The sequence below is a fragment of the Rhea americana genome, unplaced genomic scaffold (genome assembly GCF_003343005.1).
Source record: "Rhea americana isolate MKP2758 unplaced genomic scaffold, rheAme1 scaffold_12, whole genome shotgun sequence".
Classification (NCBI taxonomy): Eukaryota; Metazoa; Chordata; class Aves; order Rheiformes; family Rheidae; genus Rhea; species Rhea americana.
The window spans coordinates 702,248-721,325 of NW_028185261.1; the positions used below are offsets into that span (position 1 = coordinate 702,248).

The 19,078-nt window shown below is 42.7% G+C and overlaps 1 protein-coding gene across 1 annotated transcript in view; it reads right to left on the reverse strand.

The window, feature by feature from the left end:
• AKAP19 (A-kinase anchoring protein 19) overlaps window positions 1-17,530 on the reverse strand; it is a 29,119-nt gene extending 11,589 nt beyond the window's left edge. Inside the window, exon 1 of the mRNA XM_085321481.1 lies at window positions 17,419-17,530. The gene's annotated coding sequence lies outside the window, so the exon portion shown is untranslated. The remainder of the gene's footprint in view (window positions 1-17,418) is intronic.
• Window positions 17,531-19,078: the final 1,548 nt, after the last annotated feature.

A 19,078-nucleotide genomic window follows, 5' to 3' on the forward strand; every position in this document is an offset into this window, starting at 1 on the left:
CGGGCGCGAAAGCGGGCCGCGCCTCCTGGCGAGCTGATTTTTGCGTGGTGAGTTTTCAAGTCATGAATAACCCCGGTGAGAGCTAAGCGCATGTGCTAGCGTCTGCCGGAGCAGGTTTAGGAGCTTGACTTAAAGCCTGTTAAAGCCGGCGACACGATACCCTCTGATTTCAAGAAGCTTTGGCCCAGGACCTGGTGACCTGTATAGATTTCAGTCAAATTTTTTATTACTGTTTTAGTTTGCCCTCGGGTGAGTGGAGAAGCAAATGACATGAATCAAAGCTTTAAGAAATTAAGACAGAGTACTGGAAAGGTGTGCTCTCCTTGCCTTAAAGCACTGTGGCAGCTTAACTCCATTTTAAACTATATACAAACAGTCTTAAATAAGAGTTTCATACTGAAATTATGACCGTCTTTTCAACGCAGGCAGCRGCTAGCGCGAGGCTCAGCCTGGGTGCTCTACGAAACGCGCAGCTCGCCCGGGCGCGCGGCGCTGTGAGCCCTGGTGGCTGCCCCCCGCGAGCCCCAGCGCCCTCCGGCAGCTCGGCGTCCTCCAGCCTCGGCGCCTGAACGCCCCTTCCTCCGGGGGTAAGCAAGGCGCTTTTGCCCCCAAACGAATCGTTTTGAACGTAGTTTGACATTTTTGCTGTCCCTGTCTAAYGTGCTCTAGGTGACCCCGCTGAGCGGGGAGGCTGGACTAGATGATCTCCAGAGGTCCCTTCCAGCCTTACCGATTCTGTGATTCTCACTGCTTATTTATTTATTAGAAGCCTGACTGACCTTCCGAAGTGTGGCGCAGCCCAGCCTCTCCAAGGGCTCTGCCCCGAACCCACGTGTGCTCCCCGTGGTCGAGCCGCTGGCGGGTAACTGCTTGGCTTTCCCCGGAGCGATACGAGCGCTTTCCAATAGCAAGGCATGTGCAATATAAATACATTTGCAGTGGGAGGAAGACGGTGTAAACTGAACCAGGAAAGCTACCAAATCACACTAGCAGCATGTGAGACTGCTAACAACTTGCCAGACTAGATGATAGTTGTTCCAGAGCAGCTTAGACAAGATGCGGAGCTGCTGCTCGGGGCCTGTCATTTGTCACCTAGCGACAATCCAGGTCCGCATCTGCCCGCCTCCCCCTCGGAGCCTCAGCGCCTCCTGTGTGTCCCCTAAGTTCACAGTACCCCAAGCTCGGTTCTGCGCTTCTCGTGTCCTCCTCTGCTTGGCAATAGCCCAGCTCCCTGCAGTTTCGCCTGTGCCCAATTTATAATTCTTTTAAATTCTTTTTTTTTTAATGAATTCTTTTTCTCAAGCAGTGCATAAGCTAATTTAAGAACTGATTTGACGGGGATGTTATAGAGGCCGAAGTATTCATGGAGTCAAAGAGGCATTACAAAAACTTGTGAAGGAGWTACCAGACCTGTCCAAATGCAACCCCAGCTCGGAGAGCCGCTAGCCACCAGGTGCTGGCTGAACTGCTCCGCGCCTGCTCTGTTTCATAGTATTTTTTTGCATGCATGTACACACCTGTACTAAGCATGGCTTTACTGAGGCCCTTAGCTCTAATTCAGCTGAAGCATTAAAGAAGGCAAGACACGAAAAGTAACTACCCCAGCCAACACGCACACGCTGTCTCCTGTGGTCACGATAACTTCACAATCTGTTTACATATGCAATAATCCACTAACTGCATGGGTTGGAAAAGGTGATGTGGTCTGAAAAGAATCGACCCAGATTCTCAAGAGAAAAAAAGAAAACGAAAACCCCCAAAGTTTTCTCTCATCAGTTAAAACCTCCTATTAATCAAAAAGCCTTATAGTTTACCTGGTGTGGCTTGCAGTAAGATACTTAATATTCAGAATCAAAACCGTGATGCAGAGTGGGTCTGCTTCATTGCAACRGACGATTTTATATTCTGCATAACCTCCATGTCAGTAAGCACTCCATTAAGCTCTGTTTTCAAAAACTTCCAAAATCTTTGTTGGGAAAGATGTTCCTTTCCTCAGGAATGGATTTTTCTTTCTTTTTTTTTCCTAATTCTTCGCAACGGACATTTACAAAAGCTTTTTCTTAAAGCTCATGTTTTCCTGAAATATTAACTTGAGGTTTACAACCATGCTGATTAACAGTGAAGACAAGTGTGATTAGAGCATTCCCAAGCACGGCCATGGAAATCACTCAGTGCTGCCCTACTTTACAGCTCTGGWACCACCACAAGTACGTCACAGCGGCAATTACACATTTGCTCCAAACCTTAGGGCACAACATTGATTTGTAGATCAATTATTTTTGGAACATCCCACCCTCCTCCTGCCCTCAAAGAGTGTGACAGTTTTTAACTTCAAATTTAAAGTGTAACAGTCAAGTAGCAATTAAAAAAATGAAACAATCAAATTAATAGCAACATTACTGTACGTTATTCTTTAAATATTTAGGATATCTTCATATGAGAAAGTGGAATTTGAGTTATACGACGAAGATGTATACGGTTCAATAAAATATTTTGTGTAGACTGCCTATACCTAAATAATTGTGCTGGAAAAAGTAACACAGCACGTGTGTGTGTTCACTAGGAGCTCCTTAAGCCCTGTGTAGTTCTCTCTGTAAATCTTCTGAACTCTGAACCTCAGAAATGGATTAAAGGTGGAGCTGGACTGAAAAAAAAGGCATTTATGTGCGTGTGCATGCATGTTGAACACACACACACACACACACACACGAAGTATATATTCATTCATGTTTTTACCTGAATCAGCAGAGGGTTAATACTGAAAATCACAGTCTAGTAAATGTGCACAGTTAAGAGGTGTGTACAAGAAATTTGTGTTCTTCAGAATTTTTTCTTCAGCAGAAACTAGATATATCRGATGGGAAGAGAAAACACAAAATGCTAACTTATATAAAAAAGAAAACCCCACAAGATGCTAGTACGGTGCTTGTGTACATTGTACAAGCGATGAGGCTGGACCAGGTTTGATGATCAGGATCTGTACGGCTTAGCAAAAGATTTTAAATTAAATTTTAAAATTATGCTTTTTTGCACAGTTTTAGTGAAGTAGGCCAATGGGTATATTCCTATAGCTCAGAATAACACCATGAATCAGTATATTAATCGAATTTCATATACATTAAGGAGTCACCAGCACTGTGAGAATAGCTGACTCTTACCAGTCTTCATCATGATGACACGTTTTTGGTAAGGACCTGGCCCARCTTTTAATTTATCCAAAGCTAGGTAAAATACCCAGGTTAGCAGGAGAAGTTCAAGCACGTGCTCAGTTTTACTTATGCACTTAAACTTCAGCATATGCTAAAGTATTTTAGCTACATTGCTATATGTTATACTATAAAGGCACCATGCCCAAATAAAGGGTATGTGTGAGTATTAATTCTTTTCTCTCATTATCAGTGTTAAAAAAAAGAAGAGGCCGGAAGAGGGGTTACTACTAAAATAAATCAGCTTTTTCGACACAGCACAGGTTTCTACCCAGCTGAATTAATAGTTCGAGCCTTCCGTTTCAATGCGTGCTAGCTGTCAATCCAGAAATTAATAGAAGGTTTGTGCCGGGACTCTGCCTCAGGCAGTTTCAGGAATCTTTAAAACAAAGGTTAATTCACAAAATAGGTCTCAGTTGTCTGATAAAACCTATAATGTTTKCAGGAAATTATGTCATAGCACAGCTCATTAAAATACCATTATATTGACCACATTAAGAAAATATGTTGTTGTTTACTGTTAGGTACAGCAGAGATGACAAAGTCTACAGGAAAACATTTCCTCACAGGAGCTGGCAGAAGCTTCTGTTTTCTGTTCTATGCAATGTGACCTGCATATATTTTTTATGACTTGTGATATATGAAAAGGTGTGAAAGTGCTTGCTTTATTTCTACTTTTCAGTTAGAAATCTGATGTCTGGTTGCAAAAAATTCATCCTGTGCAATCATTCTCCATCTTTTTTTTTATGCTTCTCCCACTGTACACCTCTGCTTAGTAGATTTATCAATAAACCCTATTAAGATGGAGTAAATATTAAAAATTGAAAAATAAAGATATCTAGTGTCAGTTGTATCTTTTATAGCACTGTTACAACATGCAAAGATACTTTCATGATACCCTACATAGGTAGGAGCTAAAAGCAGGGGCAGGTCTGGCCTAAGAGTATAAAGGAAAATGACTTTAGGACAGAAGGAAGACACCAAGCAGCCTTTTAAATACTGAACATTAATTCTGTAAGAGGAAAGAATGGGATTAATCGACATTTGGGTTATTAGTCACACTGGTTACAAATGCTTGGTGGGCTGAGATACTTCTGTAATGTTCATTTTATATGCACCATATGCTTCAGAAGTTTAGCTAAAGAAAAATTGTTTTCAAGATAAAAAAGCAAATTGCTGAAAATTCAAGCCTGTTTTGTTAGTATCTTGTGATTCATATCAAACAGTTTTACCATACTGGTTGTTCTAAAAGTCACAGATTACTATATTATAAAAACGAAATGCTTTCTGCGGCTCTCAGGGCCTTGCAGGTTTTCTGTTCTGCAGCTGGGATCTGTGCTGACTCCCTGGAAATCCCTAAATTGCCCCATTCCCCAAAGGCAGTTTAGTTAGACTCTGAGTAAAGGCAGAGCAAGGAGACCTGAGGAACTCAGAAGAAGCCAAGAAATTTTTAAAAACAATCCAGAATATTAATTCTCATTCAAGATGAAGATATTTTCAGAATACTGGAATTTCTTCCAGTGGAATAGTGTTACCCGTTTCAGTTAAAGGCTCGGTGACGGTGAATCCCCACCTGGGATTCATGCTAACACTGGAGTCAACTCAGATCCTGTTGCCCAGAGGACTGCAGACCTTGGTCTCAATGTATACCTCATCCTGGTGCCATGGCAATGGCTAGGGTTTTTATTTTATTTTATTTAGAAACCATTGTAAATGATCACTCTTTTTGTGGTGCATACAGAAATAAGAGATTAAAGCAAGGTGGGACTACACATTCGTCGTGAAGGAAGCCCGAAACAGCAGTCATAAACGTTTCCCAGGAGCTTTGAGGAAGAAGGCAGCTGTAACTTTTGCTTTTATCTGTATTTGAAACTGGAGATCATTTACACTGTCTACATGGGGCAACATGGACACAAGGCTTCAGCCTGCACATTAATCCTGCAGCTCAGGTACAGTTAAATATAGCCTATATAGTGAGATACTTTATCTCCCTGTAAACATAGGCAGTTCTTCCCTGTGCACAGTACTGGAAAACATAAAAAAGATAAAACAGTAAATTAAATGAATTTATATTTTTACTAATAAGGCAGTACACCAACCAGAGAAATATTTCTAGTATATATGCAAATCCTCCTTTTTAAATTTTTTTTCCCTCAATATCTAGTAAACATCAGTAAAACAAATTTCCTCGTGAAGCACAGGAGGATGCACTCTCCTCTAAAGAATCCCGAGTGCTGCAGTCCTGACAACACAGCGTGAGGTCTGCGGCACAGCAAGGAGATTAACCAAACATGAGGCACTAAAATATTGCAAAGAGGATCAAAGAGATTTGTGACTGAAAAAACACACACCAGAATTGCAGTCAGCTGAAAAGCTGGGCAGACAGAAAGTGCGCAAGTCTTTTCGATCCAGATAACTTCTAGAGTAAAAGACAAATTTTGGGCAATGCACTGCAATCCATCACATCAGGCTTTCCTAGGACCTGACGTTGCAAACAATGCCATCTTCTTTCTGAACTAGAAATTATAGTTTTGGGATAGTCAAATACTATCTGCACAAAAGGAAAACCCCGCTGAATATGGTCACCAACATGCCAAAGATGAAGAACCCYGAGGACAGCAATGCACAAAGCAGGAGCCTTTTGTAAGTATCTTGCCACACAAGGGGAAAACAGACAGAGAAAAAAAAAAGTAAGAATGCAATCTTCCCACAGCATTCCTTTCTCCAGAATGAAAATAATACAACAGATACTAAAATAAAATGTTAAGTAGGAAATTGCTTCTAAATTACAATAAAGACGGGCTTCACTGCAGACACTCCCGWGCACCAGCAGACCTGTGGCACACTAACGGAGACCCTGTCCCCTGTCACATTACCGCTGTGGACACTGCTATGTTTTAAATGGAGAAATAAGAAGTTTCAAAGAATGCACCAGCATCTGTGTTCAGTTGAACAACTTTGAAGCTCTGACATGGAAATAAATGTCGTTATGAACAACATGTACAGAACATTAACAACACTGAAGCAAGTAATAGGTTGTGCATTTCATCCCAACTTTGCTCAGAGAAAAACAGCCTGCCCCTAATAACTAATATATTCCCTGAAATGCATTCTTCATAGTCTGTTTTTCTGGATGACGCTAAAGACACTCACTAGGTGTGAAACTGCAAGTTTTCCGGCCCTTCTGTTTTAACACACTGGCCCATTTCTCTCATTTTTCTTTGTGGGTAGGTATACATCCCCTTAAATTTAAGGGTTATCTTTTATTTCAGCTGTTGTCACATAAGTAAGGGGAAAACTAAACCAACCACGTCCTTCTGGAGGAACACACAACAATGAAACATCCGATTAAACCTTGTTCTCAGAGTAGAATTGAGCCTGAAAAAAACAATCTTTTAACAAAAGTCAACCACAAAGATTTTTTTTCATATAAGTTTCCTTTAGCGAATTGCCTCCATGAAATAAGTCATAGATGCGGCTTCAAGATTTGAGATGCATTAAAACATGTTATTCCCTAGCACGYGTGCTCTCACTCTCGCAGCGTGGAGGGAGATGAGGCCTGTGTCCGGCACTGAGCGAGYGCGGTGTCACGGCACGGCCCTGACGCGTGGTGCTGGCTCACGGTGCGCGCGGGAACGGCCCAGCACAGCCGCCTGCCCACGACTTTTGATGCAAAACTGGGAGGAGTGGCTGATACACCAGAGCACTGTGCATCGAACTGAAACACAGGAAACTCCGTCTGAACACGCAGAAAAGCTTTTTTTTCTGTGAGGGTGACCGAGCACTGGAACAGGTTGCCCAGAGAGGTTGTGGAGTCTCCATCCTTGGAGATACTCAAAAGCCATCTGGGCCAGGTCCTGGGCAGCCTGCTCAAGGTGGCCCTGCTGGAGCAGGAGGGTTGGACGAGGTGATCTCCAGGGGTCCCATCCAACCTCAGGCATTCTGTGACCCTGTGGCTCCTGGAGGGATTTCACCCTGGCCCCGCAGCCTCTCGYGGGGAGCAAGCCCTGGGGGCCCTCGGTACCAGCTGCTTTTGGGCATCRGACAAATAGATTTCCATATAAGACAGAAGATGCCTTAAAAGGAGGCGGGGGTAGAGAGTCCCTCAGGTTCTGCACCAAGGCAAAGACTGAGGACTGAATGAGGAGAGTGCTGATACTCGTGGATATACATTCGTCCATGTTCTGTGGAGATTTCTGARTGGCAGAATTAGAGCTATTGTTACCGAAGACCATTTCATTTTCCTAAATCACTTGGTTGACTGAGATCAAGTCCTGTGTAATTTCTCATAAACCAACATCAACTTTTGCAGTAGAACTTAAAACCTTTGAAGTCACAAAATGACTTAAACTGTCACTGAAATGAGAAGATAAATTTGAAATTCATTTTCAAAATGGTCTGCCTAAAAGAACTATCATTATGATTACTATACCTAATATTTAGATATCTAAAGATACTATCCAATATTCTTATTACCTAATTATCTGAGGATAACAATCCTCAGATAACAAGTTTCAATGGCATAATCTTGAAATCAGAACTCTTATATACCCTGAAATTTGTGACAGTGCGTAGATTAAAGAACAAATTACAACAACTACTAGATTCTTTGGTCAGAAATATTATCCACAACATCATGRCAAAGCTGAAAATAAAAAAGTAGATATTCATTGATATTCCTAGGGCCTCATACTTCTAACCTTGCAGTTTGATTTCCAAAGAGGAAAAAGAAAATACCTTTAACATGGTACAGGTAAATACTCTTCAGAGAAAGTTGATCTTTAGGAAATCATGAGCCTTATAGAACAATTCAAACAAAATACAGGGTAAGCATGGACTGTCTTAAGACAAGGACTGTATTTTGARAGATTCAGCAGACTGCAACAGCATGTGTCAGGAGTCTTTCTTTAGGATACAGCTTAATGTTCTGTTTCCAAATGTTAGTCTCCCAGTTTCTATATCTGTTCCTACCTTGAATATAGCAGTGGAAAGGTTATTTTAGTTGGAAGACAAACTTGTTACACATCATTTCATTAAAACAAGGCTTTGATTTAAAGCAAAGTTGGATTGTGTGTAGAAAAGATTTTATGAATTAAAAAACTGAAAATATTTAATAATATGCATGATTCTAATCAATACATTGAAGCTTATAGTCAACTACTGCTTAAAAAAATAGAGTAAAAAATGGAGCTGGTGCTAGAATTTGCTACTGGCTTATGATTTGAACTAGTGATCAGTTTGTAAACGCTGGGATGCAGTAGAGCCAGGATTACAACCTRGGTTTCAGGTGGTCAAAGTTAGTTGAGATCTTGTGTTCACCACTGACAAATGGTGTGTACAGGGGTAGGTGTGGGCCTCGCAGGGACACCTGCTGTAAGCATAGACCTAGGGCTAGGAGAAAGCCAGAGGCAATAGCAAAAATTAAGGTTTATGAGTACACTGCCCAAGTACACTGAGAGCTGATGTCTAAGCTAGCTAACTGATGTCTTAGCCTACAAATAGGGTTTAGATTCAAATAAACCCAGGAACCAAGGCAAAATTGAATTTGTCGGGGCCTGGCAAAGAAAATCTAAAGCTACAGAAGTGCCACTGGAAGTTCGACAGTGGTAGCGTCGATGTCAGTCTGTTTTCTGGTAAGCTTTGGATGCAAGAAAGCACACCTACCAGGGTGTTAACTGACGGGTGTCCTTGCTCTCCGAGCAGACAGGTACTGGATGAATAGTGTCATCCAAAAAGCAGTATTTCCATATGAGAATGAAACCTATCCAGCTTTTGGTTATTTTAGAGGACATCTTTCAAGAAGCATCAGATAGCCTGTATCCTATCAGTTTGGGTAATCTGAACAAGGGAACATACACACAGATGAATAGTTTTGTACATAAATAATATGCTATGATCTCATAAACCTAACAGTTCTCTTGCATTCAATTTTTGCATATAGTTSTATTTTTAAAATTCTATATAGTATTAATATAGGAAAGCTAATATAATCTGAGAGACAAACATCTCACAAAGTCCAGCAAGGCCATYCTGTCCCAGGTGGTCTGCCAATAACCCTACAGTTTGTTTTCTGGAAATCACTCCTATTAATTTGAATAACTTCTCATTCTTCTTCTGACTACCCCTTTCTCCCCCTTGCACCCAAGCCAGAAGYCTGTTTTTATGTCTGAATTAAACACTGTTCCTCTCAAATAGTTCAAAGTTCAAGATACTACTTGTATGCTGCATCACATCTTACTAGCTGGAAAAATTTAGTCAAATATGGACTCTGTGATCCAAGGCCAAGCATTTGCATGCAATTTCCACAATAAAACTTGTGTCATTTAGCTCCAAAACAAGCCTGTATTTAGTGAACTAAAGGCGGTCGTTCCACTAGCTCAGCCAAGAGCTCATAAGCATATGCAGTCTGACAAATTCTTTTCAGTAAGCATCAATAGTACACGCAGACAGACACACATTATTTCAAGCTTCAGTTCTTCTGAATCGGAGATGATGAATCAGGACAAATCATTTCAGCCAAACAAGAATATTTAGTATTTTTATCTACCCTATCTATGAACAGCATCACATACTATCGGTAATTAAATATCTGCTTAGTTACAGCAACCTGCGCTATTCCCATCTACTTACCTAGCCACTTGCATAGGTCTTACATTATAGCATCTTAGCACTTCATAAATTTTGTTCTCACAACAATCCTCTAAGCAGAAAATTATAACTTTGTTTTAATGGTGAGGAAATTAGGGTCAATGATAAGGAAAAACTGGTGGGCAAGTTTGGAAAATACGTAGAGCTGAGGCGTGCCGGCGGCAGAGAACCGCGCGGAGCGGTAGGACCTGGCGCTGCGGGCGCCGGCGTGAGGCTGAAGCGCCTGCAGTGCCTGCAGTGCCTCACTGCCRGCCCCGGCGTTTCGCCGGGCTGCGCTGACAGTGCGGATGTAGCGGCTCGTCTGGAGGTGGCTCAGGCGCCCGGCACAGCAGAGCTTCGCGTGGCGCGGGCATGCCCGGCGAGGGCTCGGGTGCTTTTACCGAGGGAAAGAGCAGGGGCTCTGTTTAACAGTTAGTCCTCCTAGCGATACTGCTGCTGGGACATAAACAGAGACGAGAAATACTAAAAAGATTTGTCCAAGGTCACACAAACAATCAGGGAAACAGAACTGGAAAATTGCCCCTTACGGCAAGATTTCATATAATGAAAAAATGAAATCATACTTGCTTAAGGGAGTGAGGAAGTTCTAGCTGACCGCAGGAGAGCCAGGATTACACAGCTGTGTTTAGGAGAGCTTTAAGATTCCTAAACCAAATAACCTTTACTCATTGTTCAAAACGAACCTTTTTCCTGTTTTTCTATAGTGAGAGAAAGATCCCAGGCCACCATGACTTCTTTACAGTTGTAAAAAACTTGTTACACAATTTACTATTAGCATAATTTTAATAGAGAGATTGGGTTTTTTTAGATTTCTTCTAAAATGTTGAGATGAAACTGATGTAAAATAGGCTAGATACAAACCTGCTATAAATAGAAGTAASTTTTAACGAAGATGGGTTTGCTGAATTTATTTCTCAGATTCTCTGCACACTTAACTATTTAGAGTAATCTATTTCAAACATACAGTAACAAACTGGTARTGACTTGTATAAATGAATACAACCTATTATTTCATGAATATCRTATACATATTGTTAATGCCACATTACTGAGATGTTTGTTTGATGCTCACATAATGACACAGTTAAAAAGAGAATGCCCAAATAGCTAATAGTTACTGAAAAAATAACTTTACCTTGAGCCTTGGCTTCTGAGTTGAGACAGACTCCACAGTAGCTTCTGAATACTTTCTGCTGTCTCTGATTTATTTTTTATCCCCCTCAAACCTGCATGACTTGTGGCTAGTCGGGGCAGTTGCCAGACAGGCAGGCAGGGCTTCAGYGGGGAATGCCGCAGCGGCAGGCATAGGACATCCCACCTATGAAGGCACCTCCATTGCATTGGTCTCTCCTCTGACAGCTGTTAGGAAGTCACAGCATTTTTCCCATGTCTACCTTCGTTACACCTCCCAGTCAAACAGACCTGCGGAGCAAATAACTAAATTGGGATTACTGAATGCACAGTAAGGCAGTCAGAAGAACTAAATTACTTGCCGAGCTCACAGGGTTTTATGTTTGTTATAACCTTTTTAAGAGAACGCCACTGTAAACAGCTCAATTCAATACTTCTGTTCAGTGTGCAGGTGTTTTTGTAAGTTATAAATATTGTCATGCAGAATGAATAAATACAAGACCACTCTAGTTTGTCTATAGTTGTATAGTCAATGTGTTGCATTGCCTGGAATATTGCAGAATAATGTTGATTACCCCATCTCAAAAAAACAAAGCAAGAGAAAACCCAAACAAATGCCACACTGAGAAACCTTAGAGAAGGGAAAAGAAAAYGACAGAGGTCTGAAACACTCTAATATTGAAAAATCTGGGCTGTTTACAATAGAAAAGAAAGAGCATGATAAATTATGTCAAATTATGCAAGGAACAGAGGAGGCAGATAAGAAATTGCTGTTTTCTGTTTCTCATAGAACAAGAACAAAAGGTCATAAAATGAAAACAAAAGGAAGGAAATTCCGTAGTGATAAAAAGAGATATGTCTTCACATAACATAATTAGACAGTAGGAGATGTTATCACAGAAAATTGTTGAGGTAAAGAATTTAGCAGGATATGAAAAAGGACTGAATATTTATAATAGTTTCAAAACACCTAGATTCATTGTAATGCACAACATCAAAGTTTGGAAGMGATATTAATCTCATGTGTTGAAGCTGAAGCCAATCCTTAGTGGGTCTCAAGATGGAGACCTGTGAGGTGGCAGATTATTGCACATGCTTTTTAAGATTTGAGGATCATTCAGTTTTTTAGTGCCCATGATTTTAGTAAAGGAAAAGAATTTTACAGCAGATTTGAAGGACCCTGTTATAGGTTCAAAATATAGATGTTATCTCTGATTTAACGTTCTTAACAGAAATGGAGGCATTATTAATTAAACAGCAGAAAGCAGAAGAGGATATATTTTGCAGAATGTCCAGCTTAATGAGATTTTCAATGGAAAGCAAAAGAAAGAGGTGAAGACCAGAGAGAAGAAAGATGAGGTGGAATAGGGATGCAAGAGCRCAGAACATGACTTACGTTCTCTGTCCCCTATTGGAGTTTCTTCTGTATGTCTCTGGTTAGTCATGTGAACGTGATAAAAAAGATGCCCATAAACACTCAGGAACTAGCTATTGGTAGCACTGAAGCAAGAATTAACTGAGTGTTACTGTTCATGAAGCTGAATGGCTGAATTAGATCCAAGGATACAACCCTGTGAGTCAACAGTGAGCTATTTGATAGATACTAGCATTATATCTTTACAAAAGCAGAGTAATTTTATCAGAATTGTTTGATTTTGTATGAAAATAACCTAAGTTCTTGGCTGCTGACTGATTTCCTCACATGGATGCAAAACAAGCAGTAAAAATAACTCAGTCCAACATGAGAATAGGTCGTGTTGGTATTTAAACAACTCCTTTGCAGTATGATTCTAATTATGATTTCGTTTTCTGCTATTTGTGAGCTATTTCTCTGCAACTATTTATGAGTAAACTACCCCAGTATGATTTATTTTCTCTACGTAAAGTGCACATATTAGGCCTGTGACTACACTGACAACCATGAGACTTGTACTGAGCTTCATGCTATGCTTTCTTATTGATTATTACTTGTTAATAGATTTGYGTGTTATTTTGGCTCATTGTTAAAACACATGTTCTTTCTGAGCTGATKTATAGAAAACAAGTATCATTCACAAAACAAGTGTTCTGGAAAAAAAATCATTGCTCTATAMTGGCTGCTAGTACGGAAATTTGTGAACTTTGAGAATATGTGGATGCAAATTGTAACTGATATTTCAACTAACTTTACTGTTTAGATGAGTTTGCTGCGAGAGACAAATGAACTAGTTTAGATAAGATAAAAACAATTAAATTCTTCATCCATTTCTCAGAAACAGACTTGAAGCCATTTGTAATTAATCAAAAACATACAGCTGCCAAAATAAAAATTCTGCCTGCTGTGAGCAGCAATTTCTATCAACATAAATCACACATCAGAAGCAATTCCATAGCAATTCAAAGCTAGYTAAAACTAGGCAGAGTTAGAACATTTGGGCAAGATTTTTCCTATTCCTTGGCTTTCTGCTACCTTTTTTTCACCTGTTTTCTAATCCTGTGGAAGAAAGAAGGGAAGAAAAGTTGCTTGTAAGGTAAGCCTCAAACATATGCCTTTGCAAGAGAGTTTTCTTTGTCACGAGAAGAAACCAGACCTCCCCCAAATTAACATTTAAGTGAATCACCTTCRGCTCAGTCCTTCACTGCTGAGGAACCGAGATGTACTTATTCCCATTGGTGAGAGCTCTGCCTGGGGGGGAGACGAGCCACCGTTCCAGCATCCGTCGGTGTGGCGGTGCTCTGCAGCTATTCCTTTGGAAACCAGAGAGCTGCGAACGATGTCCTAAAGCAATTGTTTCTCCTTGCGATAATGGATCCTTCAGCATATTTCTAGCAGCCGTACTCTTGGCCGCCCCCCCCAACACAAGTGTCTGGTCAGTCACACCTTCCAAGTGACCAATGCCTTGAAGTTCACCTTGTAGCAAACAGGTTTGCTATGATTTACACCGGTGCACAGCAAATACACCAGTTCTAGAAGTAAGAAGTTCATAAAGCACAAAGGATCTCTTACAGAAATTGCATACTAATACCAGTACTCAAAGGGCAACTCTGTCCCAATTCTAGTTGGTTCTAATTAGTCAACTTTGGAAGCTGACTTTTTTGCAGGTAACTATATCCTCCTTGTAAATACTGTAATGTAAAGATTAAGAGCATTTTGGGACTCTGTTCTTATCTAACTGAAAATAACACACATCATATCTAGCTGTACAGAGAAATTACTGAAGCTAGTGACTGTCTCACTATCTACAAATTACAGATTGCACCTTTATACTGAAAAATATTTCTTGATTAAATTWTCATTAGCGAATAAAAATAAAATGCTGTGCTATGCCCAGGTTGTAACTGCAATCGTAGGGCATTTCTATGACCTTGGACTTGTGCTGCATTGTCCCGTTCCACTCTTGGCTGACACGGCTTGAGACCACTCAAAGAGCTCCCTGAAACAAAGAACATCTTTGCTTGGCACAGCTTTCCAAGGTGCTACGCAAACAACAGTCATTTCCAATGTAATATGGTTAAATGTGTTCACTGTTACTCAAAATGGGGTCTTTAGAACTTGTGAAGGCAYCCATGGCACAATTCTCTTCAATAATTTTTAATTTATTTTCCTGTGCCCTAAAGGCACTGGATTAAACAGCAGGCTGCAGCTCCACTTACGGTGCCAGCACACCCGGGCGCAGCCAGGAGAGGTGCTGGGCTTCTGCTAGGCCTCCCGGTGGGTGCTGCGTCCCCCGAGGGCAGGGCACCTTTGGTGCTCGCCAGGCAGGGCAGTGCTACTCAGCCCTCTGCGTATGCTGTGACAGGACAGGACATTGCAAAAAGGAGAGGAAAAGCAGTGTGATAATTTTCGTCTACCTTATTCTAGCTGCTTGCTTGGAGCAGCATCAGGAGATCAGCTACTGTGCATCCTTCTGGCACATAAGCAGCTAAAAATTTTAGCGCTCGTGCGGAGCAGGCAGTACTTGGGGTATTCCGCCAGCGATGTCTTACGATCGTTGGAGCTGTCTTCCCTTGYGAACTGCTCACGTTTGCAACATTTAAACATGCATCTAGGCGCTAACGATACAAAGCTAGACTAACAGCTTCGTAATASGTGCGGAAGCAGGGGCCAGGTTTTACAGGCTGTCCCCGGCCCGGCTGCATCTCTGTTTGGTGGAGGCAGAACCGTGGAGGGGGACAGAAGCAAGGGTGGTGTGCAGGCACTAGGGAGAGCAGTACCAGAGCGGCTCAAGATGAAGAGCCGGATCTCTTCCACGTACAGCTTCCTTTGGATCTAAACCCTTCCAGCACAGTGGTGGGAAAGATGAAGCAGAATTAGACTCACTGCGTTTCTTAAAGCGGCATTTTCCTGTTTTTTCTCCCCAAACACCTGTTAAATTTTAGCCTCCCAGGTAGTGAAAGGAGAGAAACCCTCCTCTCCGCCTCCGCGGGGCCGCACGCGCCGCTCTCCTTTGCCGGCGCGTGCAATGCCGAGCCGACCCAGCAGGCGACAGGCTGCGCACGCCGAATCCCAAAYCCCGGCCCTCGAAGCCTGGAAATCATCCTCCTYGGAGGGCAAAAGCTCTCCTACAGTTAKCGGTCCCGAAACGAGGCGCTGCGGCGTTTCAGAGGGGTCAACCACGCGCACGTGGAAACGATGCTCCGGCCGGCGAGCCGAGCGGCGGCACCGGGGCGTGCGGGCGGCCCTCGGCGCGCGGCGGTGGTGGCGGCGGCGGTGGCGGCCTTCCTTCCAGAAGCCCTCTCGCTGGCCCGCCGCCCTTCGCTCGCGGGGCCAAGGCTGGGCGGCCGCGGGCTCCCGCCGCCCCTTCCCTGCCGGGGCCGGCTTCTCCCTCGGCGGCAGGGAGGACGCGAGGAGAAGAGCGCCCCGTCGGAGCACTTAGCCGGCTCCGGCCCGGCCTGCCCCGGTTCGCAGACTTTCTGTCGCTGTGAGGTTTCGGGGCGCAGCTCCTGCAGCCGCCCCCGGGGCTCGAAGCGCCGCGTTGCGGCCCGGTGGCCGGGAGCAAGCGCCTCACGAGTTAAGGTAGCCGAGCCGACGGTTGCACGCTCAAAATGCCCTAACTCCGTCCCGTGTCATCGTCTTGAAACGTTGCTGTCCTGACCAAAATTACTTCATCAGCACTACTGCCAGCTTTACTGCAACCGAGAGGCGAATCCAGGCCAAAAGGTTTTAGGTGGGATTTTCTGACCGTTCCGATACTCTGCCCTCGCACGGAAGTCGGGCGCCGGGCGACGAAGCGGGCGTCTCGCGCGGGGCTCCGGCAGCGCCCCGCTAACGTTCGTTTCAAAATCGGGGGCGGGAGGTGCCTCGTTCTGAAGGAAGGCTTAAAAGCCGCGTAAACGACGCTCACAATTTCACAGGGCTTTTCGAAACGTCTGATTTTTTTTTTTTTTTTTTTTTTGCTTTAAGTTCTACGTTCTGAAGTAAATCAGTTGTGTGAAACTTTCCATTTTACTTCTTTTTAAAAAAAGGGTTTACTTCTTTTTAAAAAAAGGGAGCGGGAGGGAAAGGAATACATCTCTGGCCTTCCAGGTTCCCAGGTTATAAAGAAATCTCTGAAAATTTAGCTCAGCAACGGAACGGAGCAGCCTAAATTCTTAGGCGGTCGCCACGTCCCTCCCTCGCGCTCCCCGCCCCAGCCGCGGCTTCCTCCCCCGGCAGCTCTGCCTCCTCGCCCCCCACGTCCCTGGGGCTCACCCCCGCAGTGAGCTCAAATCCCGAGGCGCTTCCCAGCTATTTTTTACGGATTGCTGGCCAGACGGGGGGCGACGCGCTGCGGCCCGTCCAGAGCCATCAGCGTGCTGATGCTGACTAACGAGTAACGAGCACACGCTCATTGGCTAATTAAGCGTTGCCAAAAAGCATGGGTAATGGTTGGGCTCCGTTTGCCGTCTCCTCGGGGAGGGCATTAGTAATCTCCTGCTCCTCTGCACCGTCACTGTTTTTTTTCACAAAACTCACAATAACACAGTATCTTCGAAACCGCCGTRTCAGTCAGATCAGATTTGGTCTACATTTTCCAAGCACAAAAGGAGGAAAGGGAAGGAAAGGAAAGGAGAAGCTGACAGATAGGTGGGGGGATGTCACGTGAGCTGCCCTCTTTTGAAAGAAACACATCCTTATACTGCTTGATTTTGGGGGCCTGACTCATGATCTTTGAATAGCTGGGATTGGGAATACTCTCCAGTATTGGCAGGCACAGTGGGTCGAATGACACAAATCCCAAAGATAATATTAAAATGCCATAGAGTTCAGTAAGATGTGAATTTCATTTTTAACTCTTCTTTCGTGTCATTGGTGGCAATGTATTTTCTTCTTATTATTATTATTGTTGTTGCAAGAGGGTTTTTTTGAATAATTTATATCTGGTTACTTTGTCATCTGCCCTTACATCTGTGGTTATCACTTTCCAAAAACACTACAAGCAGCAGAAGTCAAAAAGAAAGATAAACAACTCACCTACAGTATGATTAGGAAATTATCAGATCCTTCGGTAAGTCCTGATGAAGCGGCAACCATTTAAGCTCTCTTCCAAATTCTTGCAGCCTCGTACCAAAGAAACAAATGGCAACAACAACAACAAAGAAAGATGAAGAGAAAGTTACTCTGCTGTCTAGAGACTGTTCAGAGTACAACATCTAACATTGATATGAAATGCATTTTATGAGGAAAATACTAGAAAGATACTGCTTTTGGTTGTGCACCTACTGCTGAATCCTGGGGATTTTATCCTCTCTGGTAGTGTCCATGTTGCCGTTCCAATGCCATTGCCGTCTCCCTCTCCCAAGTAACTAGCAGATACACGGTTCTTGGTAAGATACTTCTGCTGCGACGTGCCAGCTTGGTGGCTGAGGGCAAGCTCAATTCTCCTTCAGAGAAAAGTCAGTGGGGAAAAAAAGTCGGTGATATTTTTCAGGGAAAAATGTGACCGTTTTTGCAGATTAACAGAATTATTGCAAGAGACCGGGGAAAAATTGTGAATTTCTTTATGTATTAGCTCATAAGCTAGCCACAGTCAGAGTGGGAAAGACCTCAAAGGAGAAAGAGCAGGCCAGATGGAAATGTGGCCCCTGATCCCCCCCAAGCAGTTGCAGACCACTTTCAAAGAGGAGACACAGTCTTGGAGGCATTGCTGCTCTGACGACTTCTTTGTACCCTCTCCAACACAGTTAGTGGCTCATAGCCATAATCTGCCAGGGCATTTGATTACTCTGATATTAATGACTGTATCATAATTTCTACTTGTTTATTGATGGCCATAATTCTCCTTAAAAAGTTTTTATAGTGTAGCTACATGCCAAGGTCTCCACCTAGGAGCAGATTCCCTTTTATAACAAATTGTTTGAGCCATTCTAGCTTAAAATAAGTTGAAAGATTGAAAAAAAAAAACAGTTTTGTTATGATAGATTATTATTCCATTGCAAGAAAAGAAAAAAGAAAAGAAATGAAAGAAAATGAAAGAAATGAAAGAAAAGCACCACTAGAATCTGAAACAGGGTTAGTCCTTTTTAAAAAGCTTCTTATTGTGAATCATCATATGCACCTTCCGTAAAGATCCAGGACTTAAAATGTACTGGCCTCTCTAGACTAAAAGAACACTAACAGCCTGCTTAAAGTAGTATCTGTTATAGACATGACAGGAGGTCTTTACTGAGAAACTYGAATTTAACCTGACTTTGAGTTCTGGTGAACCATGCACCCATTCACATTTCTACAGGTCGAGAACAGTTGCACAAACAAATGCTCGGGAGATAAGAAGTCAAACTGCTTGCTTCAAATATGGATTTTGCTGGAATCAGAGTACCGCAATCTGACCCTAAGGCCATATGCCTGGAATTTGTGAGCACCATACATTTATTGCTTGCATCAGCTTTACACCAGTGCAGGACAATCAGTTTCAATTGCGCCCTTGTGATTTACATCACTGGTAAGGACCTGCGTATTAGGCTCCGTTCTCTGCTGTGTGATATGCATGCCCTGGAAAGGTGATACAAAATAAYATGAAAAAAAAAGAGCTGCAGAAAAGCAGCTCTTTAGAAGTTCTGCCCCACGTCAGTCTGTATGCGATTTTTTTTCCTGTATGAACATATGTCAAAAAAAAAAAAAAAAAAGTTTACTA